This window comes from Aulostomus chinensis, chromosome 6 (assembly GCF_037954235.1).
Source record: "Aulostomus chinensis isolate RoL2024-O1b breed Wild chromosome 6, RoL_Achi_v1.0, whole genome shotgun sequence".
Lineage (NCBI taxonomy): Eukaryota > Metazoa > Chordata > Actinopteri > Syngnathiformes > Aulostomidae > Aulostomus > Aulostomus chinensis.
The window spans coordinates 11,228,839-11,250,524 of NC_141325.1; positions in this window are offsets into that span (position 1 = coordinate 11,228,839).

The window sequence follows — 21,686 nt, forward strand, 5'->3', positions numbered from 1 at the left end:
AAGTTTTACATATTGGGGCCTCTGTGGTGGCGACTGTTATTACTCCAACTTCCCTCGTAGCTCTGACTCACTTCCAAGCCAGGAAAAAAAGACCAAACAAAGAAAAAAAAGGTTAATCTCTGGAGCTGGAGGTCAGTCTGCTGAGGAAAGTGGCTGTGACTGCCATCTTAATAGAAATCCACAATATCCTTCTGACTATCGTTGGGAGGCCTACATGGCTGCTGCATTCTTTGATTTCATTGTGACCTGACTTCTAAAAACCTAAAGTTTGGACATTGTATCGACTATTCTGAGTCTTAACTTAAACTCCCCTCAAAGCTCTATAAATGAGCTAAAATGTCACATCTTTTGTTTTTTTCTGTTAACTTTCTTCTCAGGCTGCAACCCATACTTCTCTATCGGAATGTTTCTCACAGTGACCTCAGAACCCCTCTTCTTATCCTCCTGGTCCAGGTCCAGTCTAGACCTGGACAGCTTATCGCCCAGGCTAACCCATCTTCTCTCCATTACACCACAAACAAATTGGTCTGTTACACCTCTGTCTGGCTCCAGATTACATTTCTCTTCTCATCCCTTTACAGCCTGAACATTTCTTCTTCTTCTTCACTGTGACATTTTCAGCTCCCACCGTCGTCCACGCTTTCACTTTCCCATCCTGGACAGTGTTCGCCCCCCCCCCCACACACACACACACAAACACAAAAAAAGCCATCACACACACCTCATGTTTAACCGGCTTTACTTGTCAAGGCCGAATCAAATCTCTTTTTTTTAACTTCTCATACTAAACAAGCAAAAATTTGACACGAGAGGAACTTCATTTGCTGATGAACTGATTCATTTTGGTGTTTCGAAGCTGCACTCTACCACAACACAAACAGATAAACAATTTAACAGTCAGCACATTGTGGCCAATTAGATAAATGCTGCCTTTAAAGTATCCCTTTGTGCTTTCACCACCGCTTTATTTTTTTACAATTTCCTACAAAATATCACTGTCATGATGGGACGAACAGCATGATGTCCCTTTGTTGTTTTTAGCGAGGATTAAAATTGTATCTCAAGGACGACTGTAGATTTTATTGTATTATTTGACGATCCGGATGGTAATTGAGAAGTGTTGTAAATGCAAAAGGGAAATCATAACTTTTATTGCCTGAGTTGAGTTCCTGAAACTTATTCCAAAAGTAGTTGGATGAGTGTTATAAACAGAGAAGGTCTAACCTGGGTGTGTTCTATCCCTGGTTACTCACTCAGAACAATACTGATGATCTCATGTTTACATGAAAAGCTGACCACTTGAGCCTTTGTTTAAACCTGATTTAACCACAAAACATTATCAGCTTTCACTGCAGGCAGAGAGAAACAGTCCATCGAGTCCTCCACCACTTAGCAACACACCCACATGATGCACTCATGACAAACCTACAAACACACACACACACACACGCACACACGCACACGCGCGCGCGGTTCCCCTCCTCCACTGATGACCAATATATTTCGTCAGGCAATAGAGATTTGTTCCTGTTGACTCAAATCTGTCAATACAGCCTTTTAATCAAACAATCTTTCTCACCACTTCACTCTCGCTGCCTCCTGCACATTCCACCAAAACAAACATATTGACCGGGATTTTTCAGGAAAGGACGAGAGCTGAACAGCAAACTTCAGGGCAGGCGATGAAAGTCGGACAGACGCGTACACTCAATGGAAGGCGTGTACTGGATCTGACCTGTTTCTGTGAGGCTGCATTAATGATGTGAGGGATCTGCTCCATGTCCGTCTGCTTTGTTGATGTGTGTATGTGGCAAACATGAGGATGAGAGTTCACTCATGTTGTGAAGGCATGTTTTGGCCTTTTCTCACCTCTCTGAGGAGACATAAAGTCTGGGCAAGCGCAGATGAGAGTCCTATAACAGGATCACACACACAGAAGGTTACAGGGGTTAATACAGTACGGGACTGAGAGTCGTAGGATGGTATGGAAGGAATGCAAATGTCCTTGAACTATATCTGACTGCAAAACATATTCTCCTTACTTCTTAAAATTCCTAATACTATATACACAATGTATTAATAAAAATGTAACCTGGAATGAACAGGTTGCTTTGTATTCTGAGAGAATAAGGATACATTTGTCCCAGATTAACATCAACGCTGGCACAAATATCAGTCACAAGGCCTAAAAAAGAGAAAAAAAAAGCACATTTTTAGAAAACGTGGGTCCCTGAAGTAAAGTCAGAAAAGAACACTTGGGTTTGAAGTGACATTTTTCATCAGCGCACTATTCAAGCGAACCATACAAAGCTCCCAGGCTGTTCCAGGAGCCTGCCCGACTTGCAGCACCACACAAAGACAAGACACACTGATGATTCTGTATGGAGCGCAGCCATGGAGCTGTGAGATAATAACACCATGTCTGCCATACACAAGCCTGTGTTTCCTTCCATATCCCAGAGTAAACAAGAAGTCGCCATCTATCAGTGTGTGTGTGAGTGAGTGTGTGTGTGTGTGTGTGTGTGTGTGTGCGCGTCATCAATGTGAGCCTATATGTCATGTTTGTTTATACAGCTCAACATCAGAAGTTTGTCCCATGCAGCTTTACACCTTCTCCCTTCATTACCTCTGCCAAGGAGACACAGAAACAAAATATACCTTTAAAAAAACTTACAATAAGCAATATTTTTATGGGTTTGAACAATGGACAACTGGAATAGTGTTATACACGCATCGCAACCGTTATTAAGCAACATGATTTGGTAATAACTTGGCTAATCTACTTGGGATTGCAGGCCAAGAAAAACAGTGAGAAAAGCAGAACACACAATCTTAATGCACAAACTTTTTTTTGAGATGACAATACATCCGGATCAATGATTCACACCTCTTACCATGTTGATAAAGCTCCAGAGAAACACATCAAATCCAGTTGAGATGTTACACATCATTTGGAAAGTCCAGTGGTTTCAACGACAAGAAAAAGATTGCAACTTTATGTGTAAAAACACATGATTTACCAAGAGTAGAAGTGGGAGTATGTCACTAAAGCGCATGTCTGATGTCAGTGACAGGTTGTTCAATGAAAACCAGGATGGGAATATTAAAGCCAACTTCATTAAAGCAGCTGGATCATCAACAAGCAATGATTAATTCCTTAAAATCTTGTTAAAATAAATAAAATGGTGCGGTCAGTAATCTTTAGTTTCTCCTCACGTCTATATGAAGCTGCAGCAAATTATTCTGTCTGTATCTGAAAAAAATCATCTTTTTTAACTTCACCAATTAACATGTTATATCTTGTTTGTTTCATCTGTACAAACACCAAAGTGTAAAAACAACATGTGCTTTTAAGGGCCGGTGGGGGTTGGGGGGGGGGGGGGTAATTGCGGAACTATTTACCTGCCTGAAGCAATAACATGCTGAGAGTTCTGTGATCACAGCGGAAGTTGCCAGGCCAACCAGTAAATTCAGCACCTTCTCCAAGACATTACACACATAATGAAATATAACAAGATATAACAAGATGATTTGGGAGTTTTTGGGTTGTTGTGCAGATTTACTCCCCACCCAAGCTGCTTCCCTCACATTGCCCATCATAACTGGAGTTCTGTATTTGAATACAGGTACAAGAGTGACTTTAATCTTCCCATCTTCCTCTGAATGAAAACAGAAAAGTTTCTTTTCTTGAAATATATAAAAAGAATGATCAGTACTTCTTCCTTTTTAATCCTGGAACATGCGACCTCGCCTGTTGCTTGGATGAGAGGTTATTGTGAGGTTTTAATGGTGGAATACACCATGTTTTATCTCCATGCGAGTCACATACGCCGATGGAGCGTGTACGCACCAGCATAGCCTTGGCACGTAAGCACATTCCTCTATGCTGACCACAAAACTGTCTCCCTGCATGCAGGCCAAAACACCGCAGATGAGGGGAGAGGAGAGAGGGTGAAGGCATTTCCACAACATCACTTTAGTTTACTTTCATTGTAATGAGCCTGAGATTTTTTTTGTTTTCGTTTTTTTCTGGATATGATTCAGATCTGACCTGCAGCTACAGCTAGCTGTGCATCGCCATTTCATTTGACAGATTAGTTTCAGCAACTTCCAACGGTAGCAAAATGCCTCTGGAGGCAATGAGACAGATGTTTTTCGGGCAGTTGTTTCTTTATCTTTAAGAGATGATGATGTTCAAGCAGTGGAGCGACCTATTATGTTGCTACAACAGGAGGGCCACAAGTTCAGTCCCGCTTCCAGCTTTGATGAGCGTATGCACACAAACACCCCACCGAGGGGGCGTGTCACTGCGCAAGTGCCTCCTCTGGTCAGTAGGTGCACCTGGTATTGGGGGAGGGGAACTGTGTGTGACCCTCCCACACGCTGTGTTGTCCTGGTGCAACTCGGACCAACCAAGGAAGCATGAGGTCTTTCATGGTGCTCCCATGCACGTCAGAGAGGGTGAAGCTACAGTATGACCAGGACGGTGATTAACCAGTTCACTTTCAGGTCACTTCTGGAAGCAGAATGGGGTGGGCTGGGGTGGGGTCGGTCTGAAAATGCACAGGCTTCTAAATTAGTACATCAGCAAAATATCATTTTTTTCACAGGAAATATGGTGATTGTTTGAACTCCAAAACTCTGTTGAGCTGAGAAGAAAATCCCCAGAGTTTTACGTATGAGAGGGCAAACCCATGAGTACCAGTATGTGACATCAATGAATAATTGGCACCCAGTGTTGAATTAGCAAGGGAGCTGGTACAGGCATCTGCTGTAATTCTTCAGGGGGAAAACAAACACAAGCAGGAATATGTTGGTCTGAATTAGAGCAGCGAAATACGATTAACATAAAATAATAACCTGCAATCAGTGCAAATCAAGGTATTATCATCTGCACAGAGCACACAACAGCAGATAAATAGAGAGACAATACTCACTCCACCTTCCCCTCACTGATGGATGGATGGATGGATGGATGCTTGCCATGTATACAGCAGATTTGTCGGATTGGAAACTCCTCGACTTAAATCTTTGAGGAACTCCAATGAGAACAAAACTCTAAATGAGTTTGAAATCAGTTAATTGTCTCATCATGTTTTCCCACTGGATTCAAACAAAAAATGTGTCATTGTTATAGATGAAAATGAAAAACGAAGACACCATGTGACAGTCTCTCTCCCTCTCCCTCTCTCAATATATATATATATATATATATATAGAGAGAGAGAGAGAGAGAGAGAGAGAGAGAGAGAGAAAGAGAGGGAGAGAGACTATCACATGGTGTCTTCATTTTTCATTTTCATCGATAACTATATATATATATAGAGAGAGAGAGAGAGAGATATGAGAGAGGGAGAGGGAGAGAGACTATCACATGGTGTCTTTGTTTTTCATTTTCATCGATAACAATATATATATATATAAAAATATATATATATACACACACACACACAGTATTGATACAGAGACAGAGAGAGAGACGGAGAGAGAGAGAGACTTAATTTTTTGGCCTTCTCCTCCTTTATTTGGCGCTGGAGCATTGAGATTTGCCTGCTCACTGGAGTCAAATTACAGTGGACCTGTGTTGAACGTTCGCTATTTCACCAATATTCAACTTCTTTTGTTAATTTAAACCAAGTCAGTCAACACAGTTTAATCCCTGGTCATGGTAATTCAGACAGTTGATGGGTCACAACCTGGAAAAAAAAAAGGGGGGGGGGGGAATACGTGCCAGCATATCTTCTGTAGGTGAACAGGTCTCTTCAATCTTCAAGGGGATTTGTTGCTAAAAGTGGGTTGGAACCAAATTGTGGCAACCAATACCATGACTTCAGGGAGGCCCAACAACACCAGACATTCTGATAGTAGAACATCATTCATCCATCAAGCTGGACTCCTGCTTCCTGAGCGTTGCAGAGTAATTACCTACATGTCCAGAGGAGGACAAACTGAGGGGTGAAGATTGATTCCAATAAGGTGTGTCACTGAAAAAAATATTTTTTTTTAAATGTAAGGGACTTTTTTTTTTAGAAGCTGTTCAAGCAACTACAGTGCCTGTTGTTTGAAATGCTCACAATCTGGTTGAGGTGATCATCGCAATACCATTTGAATTAAATTTCACAGGCAGATACTCTACTCACTCTGCTCTTTTCTCCTCCAATAAGTTGTTTTCATGCAAAGTGTGAAGAGGAAATAGAAAGTGGTCCTCGCGGACGTGATGCAGGGACAGATTTGGTGCGTATGCATCTACATTCATTTACAGTTTCACTCACCACGTTAAGACTCAACTCTTTATTTTCCATCCCACGGCGTATTGGCAAAGCACTGGACGCGCAGGAGTTTCTCCGTCTGCTGCATGTCTAACAAGGTTTGTTTGCTGAGCAGAAATTTGAGAGTAAAACAACAACAAAAAACCAAAGCAATCCTAAATTTCAATTTACATGATTTTGCATCATGAAACATGGTTATACACCAGCTTTCACGCATGCATTCTGAAAACTTTTACCTGACACCATCTGTCAGAACCTTCCCCTGTTTCTCATTTCCAGCCCTCATCCTGACAGTTGACTCCTCCTGCTCGCTCTGTAAGATGATAGTGACAGCAAAGATGAACATGAAGATAATACGTATCATGGCGATGGTGCAGATGATGATGATGATGATGATGATAAGCACAGTGACGATCTGCTATTGCTGCCAGTGATGGTGTTGAGTCTTTCACAGGTTAAGAGCATCATGGCAGATTCCTGGGCTCTATCAGGTTGACGGAGGGGGGTCCTGACCGGCAACAGCAGGACTGGTGAAATCACATTAAGTGGAATGGATGTGATTGGGTCCGGGCTGGTTGTCATCAACACACGGGACTCCCACTGGTTCTGGATTACATTGTGAAGGGCATCAAAGAAGGATCCATAAAAAAATTGCACAGTGGAGGGTTTTGTGGAGGTTAAGTGAGACTTTCTGTGTATTTGAATGAGTTTATCAAGTATGATCAATAAATAAATATACATCAGGCCTCTCAGAGGAGAACAGGAGAGAGAAACATCCATTTTAACCTGGAGGAGCACCTGTTTTTTCACCACCAGCAAAGAACACTTTCAACTCCAGCTTCTACTACTTACACTGTCAAACACCCTTTTAAGTGTCACCCTGTCTTGTAACGACACATCCACTCTGGCGGATGTCTCTATCTCTCTCTGTGTCACTTTGGTTCTGACAGCTTCTCTTTAGACTATTATTCTGTGGATGGAACCACTTTTCTGATCCATCAATCCTCGAGAGGATGAGACGAGGGCAGGAGAGGAGAGGACGGTGAAGAGGAATGTAGTGGATAGAGACAAGAGCAGACTTGTCAGACATATAGAGTGTCTCTCTCTGATTAAAATAGCACGTTTTGGAATGGCGGAGCTGGTTGTGAAGCAGCGTTGGCTAAGAGAAGGCCTCAGTCGATAGCGCTCCACCGCAGCTGAATATGAAAATTATTGATCTGGCTTTTTTACCTGGCACAGCTTTTGAGCACAAAGCCTGTGATGCTTCTGTAGCTAAGCGTCAGAGTCAATACGCTTTTCTCTATATCACTCTGACTTGTAAAGAGAGGCAACAGAGAGGGGAAAAAAAAGAAATCCCTGTCATATCAGACAGCGTTATCCTCTCAGCTTCCCATTGAAGAGGTCAGGCTGGGTTGTGTAGTGGAAAGGGAAGAAGGAGGGTGATGAGGTTTGGGGTCAGACAGAGCAAGGTTAAAGCCAGAGAGAGGCAGTTAGTGGTCAGAGAGGGACCAAAAAAAAACTGGAGTCAGAAGTAAGAGGGTTAGCCAAGGCCGCAACCTCACCTCTTTCATGTACACAAGAGTCACTCCTCATGTTTAGGAATTAGCTAGTAAAGTCAAATATCATTTTTTTAAAGTTTCCACCGCAGAAATGAGAAATAAGTAGCTTTAAGCCGTCAGACTGTGGAAAATCAATGGAATCAAAGAGAACTGACAGATGCATTTAAGGGCACAGATCTCCTGTAAGAGAATCTTCCTCCACAGAGACCCACTGAGAGGGAGGGGGGGGGGGGGACGCTTGGGACAATCCTCACTGTTAAAGCTTGCTGATCCCGGATCAGAGGAGGTAGATGTCTACAGGGAGTAATTCAGAGAGGCAGACAACCAGAAAGCACTGGAATAACAGATCGTGGAGCAGCCCCTGAGATCATACAGACCTGCAGCACCGACTGTCAAAGAATCTTTTAATGCTGGACGCTTTGTGCTGTTTTGCATTTCATTTCAAGTTTCCATTGTTCTCATCTGAGCACTTTTTTGAAAATATGAGAATACTTGAATAATGCAGGCGGCAATCACAACCTTTAATACAAAATCTCTCAGACTGATTATCTTTTCTGGTCAGCTCCATCAGGTCTATTCAACAGTCTGGGTGAAGTGGGAAAACAGAATGAGACTGTGATTAGAATTGAACGAGGAAATGCGCCAGGGTGGCTGAGAATTGGACACTTCTGCTGTGATCAGAGGAGAGGTGTGGCTCTGCGGACCTCTAAGTAGCTGGATTAACCAGTGGCCACGGGGCTATTGATGTTATTGAACTAACAGGCTGATGAATGGAGTCCTTCCGCAAGGTGTATGAGTCTGTCGCTGTAGCTGGTTAGTGTTCACAGGACAGCCAGTCAACCATCCGCAGAATCGCCTGCAATTAATCTTGAAAGCCAAAGATTTTTTTTTTTGTTGGGCAGGCTTTGATTATTTGGGGGGAGTCTGAATTTGCATGATTAACAGGAAATGTGCCCCAAGGCCACATACCTCACATAACTACCTAATTAATCTGTGTTACAAAGGTTAAACTGCCACCTGCTGCCAGATGTATGTCTGGGCATCTTTCAAAAGAGATCACCATCAATAGTGAAAAAAAAAAAAAAACATAGATGAGGTGCCCAATCAAGATCGAGAGACAAGAAGCCCATCTTGAGCTCCATGTAGTAGCTGCGGGAGCCGACACAGGTCCGACTTCCCTAAACATCAATAAATTTGGGCCGAGTCAGTATCAGAAACATTTTTGAGGTTGCTAACAACCGATGGCATATTAACAGACCATTTTACCAATATATTGTTCACAGGGCAGTAGCAAATGGTATTTTTCACTTCAGCTCAACTGTCAAGGTAGAATTTGTAGCTAATTTCAAAATAATTAGACGGTAACATATACATCTCAAATACCTGTATTTGAGGTGTTTGTTACTTCTGTCAAAAAACAAAAACAAAACATTTGGTGACGTCTCAAAGACTCATGCTAGTAATCATGGCCGACTTTATAAGAGAGGATGAGGAGCATCTACAAAACAAAACTCTGATCTTGACCAAGATGTAGTTTTTTTTAATATCAAATGTTGAGCTCCACCCAAGTTCTATTTATTTAGACCTAGACCATTTTGGATCAATTTCATCTTTTTTTTTTAAAGGGTACGCTCTTGTACTTCATTGCTAGCATTCACTGCAACTAAGCCAACTAGCAGTAAGCCATCCGGAGGGGGTCTGGCATTCCGTCATGCAGAGATGAGAACAGGTTATCTATCTGCTAGTCTGGTTCTGAGAAGGATCAACAATATGCAAATATCCCAGAAAGTTCCTTTTAGTACTTTGGGAAGTTAATCAAGACACATCCCTCGGCTCTAAAGAGACATCGGAGAAGCCCTGCAGCTCCTTCATGCCACTGTGACTCAATGTTGCCTCTTGAGGAAAAAAATGGTATTACAAGCCAAAACATATTCAGTTCTTGAGGCTTAAATTATCGTCTAACAAATAAAACCTTTAAAATGTGCGCTCTCTTTTTGCCTTTTCAACTGTTTTCCAGCTGCCTTTCTCCGAAGCCACACACAAGCCGCACAGACACACACTCTCACACCGTCCAACCAAACTCAATCAAAGCGGCAAACAGGTGACATGTTTCATTTTCTAATTTCTAATATTCTCAGAGTCACAGATGTTCCTGAGGGCGTAGTTTGGCTAAGCCAATGAAAAGGTCAGGAGCATTAATCATATTAGTCTCCAAATTCCTCATCTTTGCGTAACAAGGAGCGAGATTCAACTCATTGCAAATCACTTCCTGTTCAGATGAGCTGTCAACCTGACCGCAGCTGACCTGGTTCCTCCCTGATACAGAAAGCACATCTTCATCATCTGCATGACACCAGCAGACCACACCTTCAATAAATAGGCAAACCAAGAGTGAACTTCTGGAAACAGACACACGAGGACAAGCCAGAATGATGACAGATAAAAGAAAAGACAGATCCAGGGTGGAAATAAGGAGCTATAGTGAACAACAGCCGGATGAGTTAAGTTGATATTCTTTTATGGAAACAATCTGTTATTGTCTATTGAGAAAGCATAAGGCAAACATTACACAGAGACATTACCTTGGCTTCCAAACAAAGCCATCAAGCCAATCAGATAACTGTGATATTTCAATGAGTCCTGTCTCGGCTCATTTTTCTACTTCAATATTGACCCGATGTAGTAAATCTTATCTATGTTGGCTGGAGTGGGTGGAAGAAGTTGTCTTTTCCTGATTTACGCTGCTCTTATTACACATTTATTATTGTTTGTGATCTGTGGGGAAACATTTTTTTCTACAACGGATGAAAAGTGATACGTCTGCATTCAATCATGCATTTAAAGATTATTTAGGTATTATATTTAGCTGAGAAAGTTGTGCTGTAAGAACTTTTGAACTGGTGGACTGTAATATTACAATACAGAGGAAACGTGTCATTTTATATCCCAGCTAGAATTACCGCCTCCGCCAGCCAGCCAGTCCAATTTAAGTTTGCATTTATAATTGTCAAGACTCGTGATTTACTGGATGTCAGGCAGACTTATTTTTTTATTCAAATTAAAAAAGTTACCGGGACGTCACTGAATATGGTTAAAGAAGGATATCGTCTTTTCCTGACCACGATGGTCCCAGACTGAGGTTGACCTTTGACCTTTCATCTTCTTCTCTTTGTCTTTATGTCTTCGTCTTGCCACGCTGTTGGACATTTGTGTGAAATTTTGTCCTGATTTACAAGCATGTAAATTATTTTTTGGCGAGCCGCAGTGACCTTGACCATTAAACTAACAAGGCGAAAATATAGTGCCTCCGATCGTCTCCAGAGGCATAAAAAAATTTAGGGGATTCGTTTAATTAAGGCAGTAATTAATTCAATTTTCACACATTTTATGAAAGAAAACACAATTAACTCAATTGTCTTAAAATTTGCTTCAATAATTCAAATTACGTGTCATAATGTGTCATTTAATGGGAATAAAAGGTCTCTGCTGGTTTAGCATCAGTGTAGACGTGTCAAGTGATGACACAGACCTGATATGACTCTGACCTCTCATTCCCAAAAAGAAAGAAAGAATGGTGTAAAACCTGAATTTTAGAAAAAAATCAGAATGAGGAAAACAAAAGAAAGCAGCTAACCTATTAAAACAGTCTGTCTTTTCTGTTTTTCTTTTTTTAATCCCTCTTTTTCTCTAAAAAAAGCTCTTGAAGCATAACTGTGAGGAGACAGGTTGTCAGTGTTTTAACCACAGAAGTTAATTTCCTGCTTTACGTGTTCTTTTAAGGCATTACAATGGTGGGAGTTTGACAGACATGACTCTTGGTAGGTGGTCACGTACAGTACGTCTACAGCTACAGACAATGACCTGCATGCAACACTCTCTCTCACACACACACACACACACACACACACACACACACAACAGTTTGGCATTGGAATTGGTGCCAATGCATTGTTCAGAAAGTTTTAGTTTTGAGATAGAAATCCTGCCTTCTTATGATGACGTCATTTCTGGCTATAAATGGATTTCATCACACAAGAGCAACAAAAGAACATTTGAGAGACATGCTTGGATGTCACGTCGACAAAAGTGCCGATTACATGGAGACGTTTGAGATTATTTTAGGACAATACAATCAGCACGTTTTCATGATGTCAAAAAAAGGTGGATTCAGTGTGTTTGCACACTAAAAATGGACCAGACTAACATTCTTAAACAATATGTTTGAGGATTGACTGACTAAGCATGGCATTCCGTGTATGTTCTGCAGGTCCTGCTTTGGTATCTGACCTGGAAGCTGAACAGCACACACTCATGATGGTGGTTGCTAATGTTGTTGTATGACGGACAACTGCACTCCACCGTATTGTGCTATGTAAGGCTGGATGCTTAGCAACCACCATAAATAATAAATGAATAAATAAATAAATAAATAACTAATGTATCGTACTCAGGTCAAGGAGTGAACAGGAAGCATCTGAGTCTCTTCCCGTGTGTATGTTGATGCTAGTTGTCTCTTTAAGCTCTTTCTGACAGTTAGCATGAAGCAGACTGAGAGGACGACCCTTCCAGTGATTATTGGTCACTGACTAAAACCTGAAGAACAGCATCAGGAAGTTAAGTTGGTGGACCACACCCACCTGGGACCTGTGTGTGTGTGTGTGTGTGTGTGTGTGTGTGTGTGTGTGTGTGTGTGTGTGTGTGTGTGTGTGTGTGTGTGTGTGTGTGTGTGTGTGTGTGTGACTGGTTGGCCCAAAAACTAAAAAGGGCAACGCCACTGGAATATCGCACAACCCAGACTGGCAGGTGACCCGCCTAATGTTAGCTGTCACGCTAGCTCTAAAACCTGGAACTACAACTGTCAAGAATAGACAACGACAACAGAACAGTAACTACGCATATTCAATCTCAGAAAAATGCACAGTAAAGTGGTCCATTTTTCTGAGATTTCTTTTTAATTCAATTATTTTTTATGACCCAAAAAGATGAAGAAATCTGATTGCTAACAGCGGTAAAAGGTCAACCTGCCCTCCACTCTTATGAGGCGGATGTACTTCCATCCAAAATATCCTTTCTTTTCCAGTTCTTGTACACCTGAATGACAGCAGTCCAATTAAATGGGCAAATCGAGCTACTGCTCCCACTGAATGAGCTCTGAGTTTTCGTTTAGCATGATGAGCAGCAGACCTCTCAAACACCTTTTTCCTAATTCTTCACCATCCAGGGAAGCTGAGACATTGGAGCTTTTGACTGGACGGCTGTTTCCTGAAATCCCTTAGCTGGGTAGATGAGGGCAGAGGAAAAAGAAGGAAAAAAAAAAGCCAGCACATTCCCAAGTAACTTTGGGTGGAAGTGACCCTGAGCAAGGCAATTAACACCCAGCTGGTCAAGTAGAAACGCTCTGTGAACAACAGTGGGGGAAACCTTGGCTCCCAGAGGTGTGAATGTGTGGAGCTGAATGCAGGGTGAAGCAGGGCGTTTCTGAAAAATCAGCCTTGCATGTTCGTCGAACTAGCCTGAGCAAATACGGGTAAATAAATAAAGAAATAAAGATTCTTTTCCAGTGCCCAGCCACAGCGGAGGAAGCACTGTCATGCTGGTTTGAAAAAAGATCCCCCGAACACTGTCGAAAAGAGCAGGGTAGGGAACGTTGTCTTGGCCCACATCCTGTGCAAATTCACCCCATTTCGGTTTGTTCAAAACACAATATTCTCATTACACTCAGTTGGCTCACTGCACTGTCATTTCATCTGGCTTTAACGCACACAAGCACATTAGCCCCTTTGGTCTAGTAATGTTCAGAACATAACCCATAAAGAACCATTGTAATGTGTCTCTGCCTCATTATTGCCAGGTCAGTGTATAAAGCAACACGGGAGAATAGGCTGCCTCGTATGACTTGTTAATTCAACACCTCTCTCATTCAGGGCAGCATTTGTACAGCTGGCCCTTTTGAAGAGAGTTCAAACTATATACTCCTACACACACAGACACATAGATATACAGTGACACTGTGCACGCACACACGCACACACACACACACACACACACACACACACACACACACACACACACACACACACACACACACACACATCCAAAACCCTGTCTGCTCTGACATCACTACACACCACTGGTTCCTGCCCAACCTTCAGCCCCCATCTTGGGAAATCACCCCGAGCCTGTCCAGCCACCAGGGCGTGAAATACACACCCCTGGAAAGCAACCAAGGTGGGTGGAGGGAATAGGCGGTTGGGGTGGTGAGAGGCCAAGAGGTGGTGAGTAGCAAGTGTGAGGTTTAGAGATGGAAAATGAGGGGAGAATTCAGGGAGGAAAATGTAAAGGGGAATGTGCGTGCGTGTGTGTGTGTGTGTGTGTGTGTGTGTTTGTGTGATTGTTCTGGAGGGAGCAGAGGGGGTGTTGATTGAAGGGTGTAAGTGGCGAGAGATGGAATTGAAGAGGGATTAAATGGACACTAGGTTTGAGGAGAAGGAGGAGGATGGAGGGAGAGGTGGGGGTGTGCTTTGAAAAGAGGTCTGGGGGTGCACCCTTGGCCTTGAGACTGGGGCTCCGTCACGCCTCACGTCTCTGCAAGCCACTTGGGCCTGTCGCTCCAAAGGGGAGTTGGCCCAACCTTTGTTACAGTGGAGGAGTGGGGAGTGACAAGGCATACCAGCATGTCTGACATGTCAGAGCAGTTGGCTGGGAGACCCTGAATTCGGTCGGGTCTGACACCGGCCATCTGTAGCTTTAGAACAGGGCCGGACTGTTTTAATTGATGAAAACCACTCTGGGGAGGATGTGAGATCGTGCTTCAAGGAGAAAACAAAGAGCGGTCGGTGAATCTCGCGTTGATTAAATGTGCATCGAGTTATTTCAGCGAGTAAACAAGACCAGCGTATCCTTGGGGGGAACCTTAATGTTAGCCAAATCAAAGAGAGTGGGCCTTTCTCAGCTGAAAGACAAATAGAAATATGCACGATCAGTTTTGAGCACTTTTTAAGTCCCCAGTTGGATGTATTCATCCCTTTTCCGTTCTCTCATGAGCTCCCTTTAATGTCACCCAGCGAAGGGAAGTGATGAAATGGAGCAATTATGTATCCATTTGTGCTATTCAGGTGAAACCAGGTGTAAAATTTCCAATCTGCGCACCTGCTGTATCCTCACTTCCTTGTGCTTTTTCACCGGTGTTGCCTGTTAGATGATAATATCCAAAATATGGACAAAATATAACATGCAATAAATCTATTTAGGATATTGCTTCCAACGACGTGAAGAAAGAGAGAGAGGGGGAGGGAGCTTGTTTTTCCCGGTTCAAGTTTACCTCTAAAAGATGAAGCAAATGTTGTAGGAGAAACATTATCGTGGCATTGAGTTGTGCCGCAATAAGAAAAATGCATCGCAATAAAACAAAAATGTCCCTCAGCAAAGAAGAAACATGCTTAATTTGATATCTCGACATTTAGGAATATGAGAAAAGAAAGCAATGGAGTGTGCTGGTCCTGAATGAGGGAATTACGCTCTGTGGTTGAAAACAGATAGCCGAGTCATCTCTGCTTGGGTTGCAGATTAATTTTCATTTTCCAAACAGTTTGTGCATATAAATATTCATGAAGCACCTTGAAAGCGATAGGCGACTATATACAGCGGTCAGCAGTGAGAGCAGCCCCCCTCCGCGCACACACTCCTCCTTTCTCTACAGCTGTGCTATGTAGGCTGCTGCTGGTGCTGGTGCTGGTGGTGGTGGGGGGGTTCATGATGAAAGATTCACTATCCCCGACCTTTCCAGTCTAAAACAAAGATTTGCACAATTAACTACTTTTAAATGTCATCCAACTGCCAAATCTGCATATCAACGCCAAGACTTGCATGGAAATGAGGATGTTTGTAGAGAAACCGTTTTTCTTCCTGTCCCGTCACTAAGTGGGGTTCTTTCTCATTTTAGTCAGGAAGGAAAATGTAAATGTCAACATATCTTGTGTGGAGATCCTTCTGTTGCTAATTAACCTTTGCTGTTTAGAAGCTAGACTGAGCTCTGCCTAAACACCGCAATTAACTCCAGCTTGAGAGACAGAGAGACAATATCTACACGGAGCAATGTGGGGAATCACAGTGACTTCATTATCTGAGCCGACACGCATTCTGCAAACACCTCGCTTTCCTTTTTCTTTTTTTCTCCCTGTGGGTACTCATTGGTTGATATTTTCCCCAGGCGGTAGGAATGAGCCTGTTGGGAGGATGTCAAAAAATTTGGTGGATTAGTAAATCTCATTTATTTTTTATCTTTACGAAGTTGGACAGGAAAGCTGGTTTAGCCGTAGCTCCTGGTGTGAGACAGGCCATTATGGGGGAATTCACACTCTTCATACATCAGGCTGAGGAATGCTAGGGTCTATCAAGTTAAATTTCCAGATGCAGGGGAGGGCGTAGAGGGGGGTGGGGGCTCTGTCTACCCCTAACCAATTTCAACCTTCCAAAACAAGTAAACGAACGGGTGAAATTCAAACAGTCTCCTCTGGTGTTCTCGGCGGGTCTCCTCGGGGCCTGGTCTCCTCTGGAGTCATGAATATCTGAGCTCGCTCCTGCAGCTCAAAGGCAGTGTCAGTTACAAAGTCAACCCATTAACATCTTCACTATTCAACACTGCACTTTCCCAACTGCAGAATCAACACGAGTCAATATGTGGGCAGAATACCACAGGTAGCCGGGGCAAGCAAAACACCTCATTGTTCCCCGGGGAGTGGGGTGAGAACGGTCTATGATGATGGACAGGAAATGTTTATCTTTTATATGTTGATAAATATTGAAGCGCTCGGAGCACTCAGGCCAGACGCAGACATTTGATTGACATAATTTCCAAGAGGGATGAAGAATCTGCTTTTGGAGAGGGTAAAGACGACTGGGGGGGGGGGGGGGGGGAGCACAGGGAATACCGGGAGGTGCCAGAGTAAAGTTGATTTGGTGTACGATGAATAGGATGAAGGGAGGATTTAGCTGAGCAGACCCTCCACAGTCAGCCAGTGGGACTGAGTCAGAGAGAGAGAGAGAGAGAGAGAGAGAGAAGGAAAGACAGAAGGAGAGACACTCATCACATGACGCAGGAAAGTACTGAAAGTAACTGATGCAAAGCTAGAGAACAGAGGTCATACAAAATCTAAAAGCTATCTTATTTACTGTGCTTTTGAAACGTTCGTCAAAGAATCAGGCTTTTATGCATATTTACATCCGTCATCCAAAAAGTTGCTTCGCCCACTTTTGTTAACTTGTTCAGATTCTGTTGATTTGGTTGTTTTCCCTTTGTTTATGAGTTTCAATCATGTGCGCCGAGAGTTCGCAGTTCCATTGTTTTTCTTTTCCGTCTCTTTTCTGTGACTAGGAGTCTTCAGATGGTGTTTATTTTAAAAATTGACCAGATTCACTAGAATATTTTGAGATTGAATGATTCCAAAATTGTGAAGTCTAACAGACGTCCTGCATCCTTTCAAGTGAAAATGAGCAAATGATCTCAAGACAGAGAGGGCGGTTGTTAAAATAGGTCAGAATATCTCAAGAATGCTGCTGCAAAGTAGCTGAAGTTAACAAAGTTAGTGTTAAATCCTATTTTAAGTCATGTCGAGTCAATTTTATTTGTTTCGCACAAAATCGCAACAAAAGTTATCTCATGACTCTTTATAAGAAGAGCAGGTCCAGTACCACACTCCTTCAATGAATTTACACCCAACTATTCTCCGTTGAGCAGACCCAGGCTCAATGGGGACGGCCTTCAGCTTTGACCGGTTGGGGGGGAAAGAGAGCAGGAGAGCGGGGCAGAGACAAAGACAGATAATGAGGAAGACAGATATACAGAAGGAAAGAGAGGGACAGAGAGAAAGAGAGAGAAAGGGGACGGACAGATGGGGATGCCTCTTCATGTCTGTAGCCTCCTCCAGCAGCAGCATCAGTCAGGGATCTTGGAAGTGGGGAAGCACAAAGGCTCCGGAGAAGAAAACAAACAAACGTGTATGAGTACAGGAGGACAGAGAAGCCCAGTGCACCATGGGAGAGCCCCCGGCAGTCTAACCTATAGCAGCATATCTGAGGGCCAGTCTAAGCAGCCCTAACTATAAGCTTTATCAAAAAGGAAGGTCTTAAGTCTGCTCTTACACATAGAGAGGGTGCCTGCATCCCGGACCGAAACTGGAAGACGGTTCCACAGGAGGGGAGCCTGATAGCTGAAGGCTCTGGCTCCCAGTCTACTTTTAGAAACTCTCCAAACAACAAGTAACCCTGCATCCTGGGAGCGAAGGGTCCTAGTTGGATAACAGGAGACTAAGAGCTCTGTCAGATATGAAGGCGTCTGATATGAAGGTGTCTGATTGTCGAGGGCTTTGTATTTCAGAATTCATTACAGATGCTGAGAATACGTTAAATCATGCTAGCTGCTGTAGCAGCAGCAGATTGAACCCCGCAGAGAAGTTGCCTGCCACTGAAGACGCCCAACATGACGTCGTCGTCTCAGATGGTTTTTATGAACGCGGTTAGCAGCAGTGCTACTGGGAGGCAACTGTTGCTGAAGCAGCCGTCTGAGGCGCAGCGGTAGGATACAGTCACAAAATACAAGAGGGCCACATCAGTAAGTACCTGAGCGTAGTCCTTACTCACAAGAGCCTAGAGTTTGTTCCTCTGCATCCTAAACTGGTTCTGCCATTCTAAGGAAGTACAATATCAAAAGCTTATGGAAGGTGGACTTGTTTCCAAAACACAGCCTTCATCGTGGCTAATTGCTCTGCATCGGTTCTTCAAAGACATCTCTACCTTTTTTGAACAAAGGCATCTGTCTTTGTCAGCTGTGATTAGCTCTTAAAAAAACACTAATTTACTGTGAAGACTGCACTAACGTCCTTGCAGGTCCAACACAACATAGGTCCTGTATAGTCAGTGTCAATTCTTATCAGCGCCTCATTAAAAATGTAATGACCGCATGAATATTTACCAAGTATAATTACTGCTCTCTATTGCTATTCTGCAGCACCACGCTGAGTCTTTTCCTTTCCAGAGGGCAGTCTCTCAAGCAAGTGCCGGCCGAACGCCTCCTTCCACCTTGATGAATATTGCAGAAGTCCGAGGAGTGTGAACCATTGATGCAATCCACCTCAATCAGCAGGGGAATCGATGGCATACACTCACATTTGCAAAGGGGCTAATTGGCGGCATTAAAATTCACCAAGCTGCATAATTTACCCAAGAGAGAAATGGGAGCGTGGAGCAGAGAGATCAGCTCATTTGTAGCCAAGATATTAAAAAACCCTGTCATTCTAAAATAAGAAAGCCTTCAACAGATGTAGAGAAAACCGAGCCAAAGGCAAAGTTATTAATGTGTCTTCTTGTCAGGGCCAATGGACGTACAAGTCATTGAAGGAGGGTTTTCCTTAATGGAGAAGCAACACTGAAAACCTCTCCACTGTGGGACAAAGAGTCTGGACCCTCACTGGCAAAATGCGGTTATCTTCCCTCTCCTTTACTTTTTCTGCTGACATGCACCGTTAAAATAATATGCCAACCCAACAAAAAGAAAATCTTTCCCTCAACTGCATGATAGAGACGGTGTATAAATAAAAATAAAGGCGCCGACATGTCTTCTGTATCGTGATGAAAAATGTCACTTGTCTTGTAAGAGAGAATAATAACACTTTTCAAGCCGTGTTTATCTGATAAGAGGGTGCAGAGGAGATGAGATCAGAAGTGAGAGAAGGAAGAAGGAGATAGACAAGGCTTCGTGTCTCAGAGGAAATCATTCTCAGAGTCCCTTGTGGGCTTCCGGCTGAGACCCACTTAATCCGGGATTCAGAAGAAGTCTGTTGCAAGCCTTCATGAGCTGAGAACAAGCTCCAGTATGAACCTGGATGGTTCTAGAACATCCAGGTAGCCTGATGGTTACGTTACCCTCAGTGACTGATTGCTTGTTTTTATTCCTGCATACTGCTGGCAACCTGGAAAAATGATGACCACAAACAGCTGCCCCTACTGGTCGGATCTAAAATCACACAAACTGCTGATTCGTGGCCAGTTCCAGTTCGGTCTAGTCGGGTTGGAACCAAGTTGAAACGATAAATTAACAAATCATTAATTGATTATTATACGATTTTCTGTGGTTTCAAGTTGGTGCCAGGCAATATTCAAAGCGCATTAAAAAAAAAAAAAAAAAAAAGAGGAGAGATTATGACAGTACAGATCAGGAAACCCTGTACAGAAACCTGCCTCAGTCACAGGAGCTGCATTTGCATTGAGTCTGTAGAATATCCAAGTATTTGCTCTTGACGTCACCTTATGCTGGAATACATCCATTTCTGTTGATCAGAATCCTATAAAATGCAAGACTAATTTGTTATGAATCCTCCCTGATCATACTACATATGCATGATAATCTTCCATATCTCTCGTGTGTAAAGATCAAATTTTACAAAAATTTGGAGGAAAAAAATTCTCCCAAAAATGATGACACCAAACTCGTAACTGTTTTTAATCTCCTTGCTTTCAAGTTCATGTGTTTTACAATTATTACTGTGAGAGAAAGTTGCACACACTCTTACAGGGTAAACAATAGAATTAACACCTGTGAAATCTAATGCAAATCAAAACAATATCCCGTTTGTCAAACAAATGCTACATTGTGACACTTAATATGGGACTGCATCAGGGAGATATCAGGGAATATTTCAAAAGCCATCTGGTACAACACCACATATTCAAGTTTTAATACCTGCACACACACGGTGAAACTCCACAACACTGACGTGGTCTGAGAACAAATCAGCAGCTTCAATCTAGAGCGACTGGGACCGTCTGGAGGACATTGAACAGATGCTGGTGTGCACATTCACAGTTCAACATAAAAAGGGAAAATGTACAATATATAAAACGTGGTTTCTGTGTGTAGATGCAAAAAAATAAACCAAAAAACCCACCAAAACAAAACGTGTTGTATGTATGCATGTCTTTGTTGTGTTTTTTTTCATGCCTCTGAACTTGAGAGAAAAGTTCCCGCGACGCTCTTATTACAGTTACAAAACAATCTGCACTTCTAGTTGACACAATTTGTGTTGACAACACAAATCTATTTGGTACAAACCAATCTTAGCATCCTGTTTGATGCTATCTCCCGTGTTTGATCGGCAGACATGAAACGGCACCAACACATTGAACAGAAAAACAGGCACTTGAAAGACAACACTGTCAAAAGATTGGGGGAGGACATATTGAGTAGCAGCTTTTTAGCTCTTTGAGGTCTTTGCTACCAAGCTGGGCAGCAAGCTGATGCCTGCTCACTTCAACTGAGATGTGAAGCTTCTGGGAGTGAGACAAAAGTACTGACCTTGAAATCAAAAAGTGGATCTTGGATGAATACTTCACCTATTTAGACTTTCATCACATCTTCAGACTCCATTCAGTAGAAACAAGCATCCACTTGATCCAAACCAGGAGCCAGAGGCAGGATTAGAGGGTTAAGGGAGGTCACTCCAAGGTCAGCCGTGGGGTTTTCTGGACTACAAAGATGGTTCACTTTTGAGCTAACGCCACAGTAACTTCAACTGCAAAGTTAACCTGCTCCAGAGCAGGTTAAGAGGTTAGAAAACAGATAAAATCACCCCCTCCTGACCAATCAGGTCTCGTGGACCTCAGTGTGGCTCTAAGGGGTTCCTGGGTTTTTACAGACGCATCAAACCACTTCGCCTGTCCTGATGAGCACCTTAAAGTATGATACTCATACTCGGCTTTGTTTATGTCAGCCAGTTATGCCAGCCATGTGTCACCAGTCGGGCTTTTAACTGGCACATTTACAATAAACTTTGTTGGAAAAGCAGGCAGACTGTAGCATGACAGT